The sequence below is a fragment of the Myotis davidii genome, unplaced genomic scaffold (genome assembly GCF_000327345.1).
Source record: "Myotis davidii unplaced genomic scaffold, ASM32734v1 scaffold1529, whole genome shotgun sequence".
NCBI classification, from domain to species: Eukaryota; Metazoa; Chordata; class Mammalia; order Chiroptera; family Vespertilionidae; genus Myotis; species Myotis davidii.
The window spans coordinates 28716-35916 of NW_006300361.1; the positions used below are offsets into that span (position 1 = coordinate 28716).

General features: G+C 40.5%; 1 pseudogene; it reads right to left on the bottom strand.

The window, feature by feature from the left end:
• Nucleotides 1-6012, bottom strand: part of LOC102755623 — a 34707-nt pseudogene extending 28695 nt beyond the window's left edge.
• Between the last annotated feature and the right edge of the window lie 1189 nt (nucleotides 6013-7201).

Here is a 7201-nt window from a genome sequence, read left to right on the forward strand (position 1 = left end):
GAGATTTCCGATTTCTGGCCATCTTTCTGAATGGACATATCATACCCCAACAGCTGGATACCCCTTCATCACTCTCTGTCTCCACTCTGAACCAACATCCTTAAAGGTAAAATGATTTGTGCCCAAATTCCAGTGAGCTTAATCACGTGTCAATCAGTCATCATGTTTGCTTCAGGTACAATGCCTTCAAACTAAAATCAAAGGAGCCCAGACAGCATGGCTCAGTGGTTGAGCATCAACCTATGAACCAGGAGGTCATGGTTCAATTCCCAGACAGGGCACATGCCCGGGTTGCAGGCTAGATCCCCAGTGGGGGATGCATAGGACCATCATTATTGATGTTTTTATCTCTCACTCCCTCTCCCTTCCCATCTGAAATCAATAAAAATATATTTAAAAAAAAACACAAAGGAAAGTCACCTAACCCCCTTTAAAAAAGTACTTTATTTTATTTCTTCGAGTGAGTATAAACTTGGCCATAGACAACACCTACAGAGAGGCATTCATTTGGGGGGAAATGTTGGGTCTGAGGCATAGTATAAGATGCAGGGGAGTTACCTTTCCAACGATACCCAAACCTTGTGAGTGCGTCCAGCCTACATCAAGATTCAAGATTCTGGATGCGTTTGAACTGTACAAAGTATATCATTGCTCAGTCTGAGTTTGTACACTCTATTTTTTTTTAATTTCCATATAAGACTATAATTAGCCCTGGCTGGTTTGGCTCAGTGTATAGAGCAGCTGGGGGCAAACTACGGCCTGCGGGCCAGATTCGGCCCGTTTGAAAGGAATAAAACTAAAACAAAAAAAAAACAAAAAAAAACAATACCCTTTTATGTAATGATGTTTACTTTGAATTTATATTAGTTCGCACAAACACTCCATCCATGCTTTTGTTCCGGCCCTCCGGTCCAGTTTAAGAACCCATTGTGGCCCTCGAGTCAAAAAGTTTGCCGATCCCTGGTATAGAGCATCAGCCCATGGACTCAAGGTTCCCGGGTTCAATTCCTGTCAAGGGCACATGCCCAGGTTGCAGGCTTGGTCCCCAGTAGGGGGCGTGCAGGAGGTAGCCAATCAATGATTCCCTCTCATCATTGCTGTTTCTATCTTTCTCTCCCTCTCCCTTCCTCTCTGAAATCAATAAAAATATTTAAAAGACTATAATTATTACTGGGAAGGATATGAGTAGATGGCAGTGGTATACTGGTAAATATTTAACAATTAGCTCCCTTGGGATGGAGTGGGAGAGAGCCCTGACTTCAAACTTCCGCAGTAGTATAAACACTCCCACCACAGCTAATTTCAGGCTACCAACGTGATGTCATGGATACAGCAGTGAGAATGGATGGACCGCAATCATCTTGTATCAAGGTTGTGGGGAACAGCTCCAGCACACCAATGATAAATAGCTTAAAATATAATACTGTGATAAGTTCAACAATAGTTCAAAATATGCAAGATTAGCCTTCTACTGCCAGCACTGCCATGCAGTTCTTTTTTGTTCTAAAGGAGGCAATGTTGTTGGAAGGCAAAGTAAACACAGAGAAATCCTTTCCTATTCCCTGGTGACTTTGGAATAATTCCTTCTATCCAAAGCCTACAAATATTTAAAACCCAAATAATGGCAGTTTTGCCCTTTAGAATTCCTTTTTTTTCCTCCAAAGTCCTTAGTATGAACAGTGATAACAAAATGTAACTTTTAACTTCTGGAATTACAGTTATTAATGAGGATTACAGAAATGCCTTTTATACTAATAAGTTAAGGCAAAGCCCACATGGAATTAAACCCAAACCACTGTAAGAATAAGTAACAATTACTACTCCAAGGTTATTTCATACACTGTTCAATGAAAAAAAACTGCAGCTGTGTCGCTATTTAAAGTGACGTTTTGAGGATCCAATGTGGTGGCAGAGTAGGTGGAAGATACATTCACCTCCTCCCAGGACCAACATGGAAGGAAAACTATATTATAGAGCAAGCAACCTGAATAACCAAATAAACACTAGCTGAACAGAAGTCTTATAACCAAGGATTTACAGAAGCCACATTGAGACTGGTAGGAAGGTGAGAAACATGAAAAGGGCTGGCTCTGCACCCATGGGCAATGGCTGAGATTCTGGAGGGATATCTCAGCTGCATAGCTTCCCTCTGACCAGCTGCAGTTTCAATCCCACATGGAGCTCCCCAGTCCAAAGCAACATAGCTGGGAAGAGGTGCCCACATAGCATCTTGCTGGGTAAAGCTGCAGGGGATTCTGTCTGCAGGGAAAGGTAGATGACTGCTAAAAACCCAGGAGCCCACCTAATCTCCATAGTCACTCACCCTGGGCTCAGACAGAGGGAGGGCAGAGTGGAGTGGACTAAAGTCCTGTGAAGAGAGACTGAGGTTTATGGCTCTGAGGAGAGAGCTGAAGGGACAGCTGCCAGGATCCGTGTGCTGAGTCCCTCTCCCACACCACAGACACCATCTTTCTTGGGTGGAGCACTGCCCTCCTTAGGACACCAGCCCAGGGAATGCAATAGTTCCACCATCTAGACCAGTGTTCTCAACCTTCCTAATGCTGCGACCCTTTAATACAGTTCCTCATGTTGTGGTGACCCCAACCATGAAATTATTTTCGTTGCTACTTCATAACTGTAATTTTGCTACTGTTATGAATCGTAATGTGAATATCTGATATGCAGGATGTATTTTCATTGTTACAAATTGAACATCATTAAAGCATAGTGATTAATCACAAAAACAATATGTAATTATATATGTGTTTTCCAATGGTCTTAGGCAACCTTTGTGAAAGGGTCGTTCGACCCCCAAAGGGTCGCGACCCACAGGTCGAGAACCGCTGCTCTAGACTCCCCATCACCCCACCCTGTAAAGCTCACACCCTGCTGAGGAGTCAGCGATTGAGTTGTGTGGCTTTGAGGTGGGACAATTCCCCCTACTTCCCTGTGAATCTGATTGGCACCTCCCATACACAGGAGATTCACTATCCCCATCCCATCTTTCTGACTCCCAGAGGCCTGCCCTGCTGTGTTAAGGCTCCCTGCAGAATCTGATACTGACTTGGTTGTGTGGCTCTAGGATGGAGGCCATTTTTCCCTCGAGTCCCAACCAGTGCAGAGCCCTCCCTTCACACAGCCAAATCTTGGTCTGTTTGGGCCTGATCAACTCTGCTAATTTCAACCATAAGACTCCCTGAGACCCCACCCCACCACAAAGGTCTGTGGGTACCTGGCAGTATACAGCTAGACTTGGCATACCCTGGGACTTCTGCGGAGTGGCCTCAGACCCAGCGCTGGCACATAGTTTGAATCTGTATCAATGTTGGCAAAGGACCTGAATAGACACTTCTCCAAAGAGAACATACAGATGGCCAATAGACATATGAAAAATGCTCAAAGTCAGTAATCATCAGAGAGATACAAATTAAAGCCACAGTGAGGTATCACCTCATACCTGCCAGAATGGCTATCATCCTAAATCAGCAAACAAGAGTTAGTAAGGATGTGGAGACAAGGGAATCCTCATGTACTGTTGCTGGAACTGCAGACTGATGCAGCTATGGAGTTTCCTCAAAAAATTAAAAATAGAACTGCCTTATGATCCAGCAATTCCACTTCTGGGAATATATCCGAAGAAACCTCAAACACTAATTGGAAAAAAATTTATGTACCCCTATTTTGTTGCAGTGTTAGTTACAATAACCAAGATTTGGAAATAGCCCAAGTGCCCATCAGTAGATGAGTAGATAAAAAAAGCTGTGGTACATTTACACAATGGAATACTACTGTGCTGTAAAAAGGAAGAAAATTTTACCCTCTGTGACAGCATGGATGGACCTGGAGAGCATTATGCTAAGTGAAATGAGCCAGTCAGAGAAAGACAAGTTCCATATGATTTCACTCAGATGTGGAAATTAATGAATAAACTGAACTATCAAGAAAATATAAACAGACTCATAGATACAGATAACAGACTAATAGCTGTCAGAGAGGAGGGGTTTGGGGGACTGAGTGAAAAGGGTGAAGGGATTAAGCAACAAAAAATAACTCATAGACACAGACAACAGTTTTATGATTACCAAAGGGAAGGGGAATGGGGAGAAGTAGAAAAAGGTAAAGGGGGATAAATGGTAATGGAAGGAGACTTGACTTTGGGTGGTGAACACTCAATGCAATACACAGATGATGTATTATAGAGTTGTATACCTGAAACCTATATAATTTTATTAACAATGTAACCCAATAAATTCAATAAAAATTTTAAAAATAATTATTTGACAGCAGAAGGATAAAATAATAATAATAATAATAAATAATAATAATAATAAAGTGTAGTTTTGAGATTAATAAAATGCTATGTGCAGCTGTTGGAAATGAATACATCTGAGTGGGTGATGGAGAAAAAGATAAAGCAATAGCAGAACACAGTCTGAAAGAGATTTTCAGATATTGTGATTTATTTGGAAAGAATCTGTAAAGTCCCTTTAACTGGACACTTCTTCAAGTTCAATATATTCTCCCAACTTCCTTTATAGGTCAAACAAAACTATCATATGCCTCAATCCCTCAGAATTCTAGGCTCTTCTTTTCAGTTTACAGATGTTTAACTGATAAATGTGTCAACCTTGATGTGATAATGTCTAATAGTAAAAACTAAGTATACTTCCTAGGAATAAAACATATCCTTGGAGGATTCCTGAAACACCTCAATCTTTATTTATTTTTTTGAGATTTCAAAATTTTTATTTTGAAACAATTAGACATGCATTATATATTGCAAAGGAATGTACAGGAAGTCCTATCATTACATTTTTCCGCTTTCTTTTTTAAATTAAATTTATTGGAGTGACAATGGTTAATAAGATTATATAGGTTTCAAGTGTACAGTTCTATAATACAATATCTGTATATTGCATTGTATGCTCATCACCCAAAGTTAAATCTTCTATCCCCATATACTTGACCCTCTTTACCTTTTACTATACCCCCACCCCCTTCCCTCTGAAAACCACCGTACTGTTGTCTGTGTCTGTGAGTTTTTGTTCATTCAACCTTTAAATGGCATGGCTCACATAGAAAATAAAACTGCATAGCACCTAGTAATCCTGGATGACCAGCTGGGCTTCCATTTGCTCGACTAGGTCCAGTCATGCTAAATGCTGAGAGAATTAACAACTCAATACATTTTAATCTCATTTATGGAATACCAGCATCCCATGTTACACTAGTTGGGAAATTATCTTAGCCTAGAAAAAATGATCTTGTTGCAAGTTGGGTTCCCTAGTAATCACCCTCTGAGGTGAAGTTTAGAATGCAGGGCATTTATTAAGGAATATCCTTAGTACCAACACTTATGGAAGGGAGGGAAGGAAGGAGTAGTGGGCAAAGAGAGAAGTCAAGCTACAATTCAGGCCAATGAAAGCCTCAGTTTAACCCACATTCTAGCTCTGAAGCTAGAATGACCCCACAAAGTGGTCCTGACATGGGCCAAAATGGTCATGCCTTTGTATCCCATAGCCAACAGTCAATGAATATAAGCTACCTCAGGAAGGGGTGTGACTTAGATAAGACTGCCCTCCACAGTGAGGCAATGCCTGAAGGGGCTGAAAATTGAAGCCTATTTGCTGGCAGTTCTCCTAGCAACTGAGTGGACAAATATTTCAGTGAAGGGAGATCTGGGAAGAACATCACAATGCTTATTTCAGATCTCCAAACTAGAATTCTTAAACATTGCTCAGCCTCAGCACCATTCATTTGCAACACATTTCTATTCAGAACATCTCTCAGTAGATACAATAGGGAGAGGGACGGGGAAAGAGACACTTCCATGACTCTGGAGGCATAGCTGCTTCTCACCCCAACATGAAATCCAAAAAAAGTCTGTTCCCAAGGAAAGAGTCCTTTACCTGTGCTCTTATCTCCTTCAAAACATACTGCATTAGATACCCATTCTCATTTGGCCTAACCACTGCCCCAATTTTAAATATAGATGTCTAGCTTACCCGCCATATTCGGAGCTGGGGTTGATTCTCACCAATGCACTATACTTTAGGAGTACTGACATATAACCTAAAACAGGGTCTACAATGAAGACTTTGCTTTTTCTTTCTGGCTTCACTCTGAAAATGTCAATATTCCCTGAGTGGCACTACATTTATGACCAGTTATCATATAGGCTTAGTAATATTCATTTATCAAATTGCTTTATCAGGATCATAGAACACTCAAGGCACCATAGGAAGCTATTGGATGAAAGTAATAACCATACAGAATAGGGGAAGGGGGAACGTAGGAGCAGAGTGGGCCAAAAAAATAAATAAATGACAGTTGCAGAAGACTTCCACTTTTCAAATTTTGCTTACATTTGTACCTTCATATAATGCCACAGGATATTTTCACCCAACACTTGATGGTAAATAGAGAATGTGTTTACTAATTCTTCAAATAACAAGAAAACAACATAAAATTTTAATATGACCTTGTGGAAAAGCAAACACAAATATGGTTTAAAAAAATAAAATTGTCCAATGCTAACATAACTGACTTTTGAAGGTAAAATTGATAGAAAAAAATCATCTGTGAAGATATCCACACGTTTACAGCTGCTATCCCCTTCACCTGAAACACTCCCCTTGCTTCCACACCTCGAAAGCATGCCTACTCCTTCAAGTCTAAGTTTATATCCTCCATTCATACAGTCTTCTCCAATCACTCCAATCTCTTTTCCTACCCAAATGCATAATGCTCAATGGCTCTGTCAAATATCTGACCTTGACCACTAGATTTGGTTGGCTTTTTTAAATTGTTTTATTGCTTAAAGTTGTCTTTTATTGATTGTCCACTATGTGCCATGTACAGAATTGAATCCTTACACGCACTATCTTAGACTGCTTTGAGCATCCCCATTTGACATATAAGAGAACAGAAGCCTAGAGGGGTGAATTAGCACTTCAGGTAAAATAGGAGTGGATGTCACACCCACTTTAGATATACTACAATGTCTGTGTTCTTACTACTATGCTGCTATAGTGTGTGTGATTCTGATTTCCCTCCTATAGACGACGCATTTCTTGAGAGAAGGAATTGTGTGTCATAGTCCTTTATTGTACTTCTCTGTACCCACCCCACAACATCTTGAATAACAAAGAGCATATAACACCATGCACATGTTAGAGGAAAATTAAGGAGACAAACATGA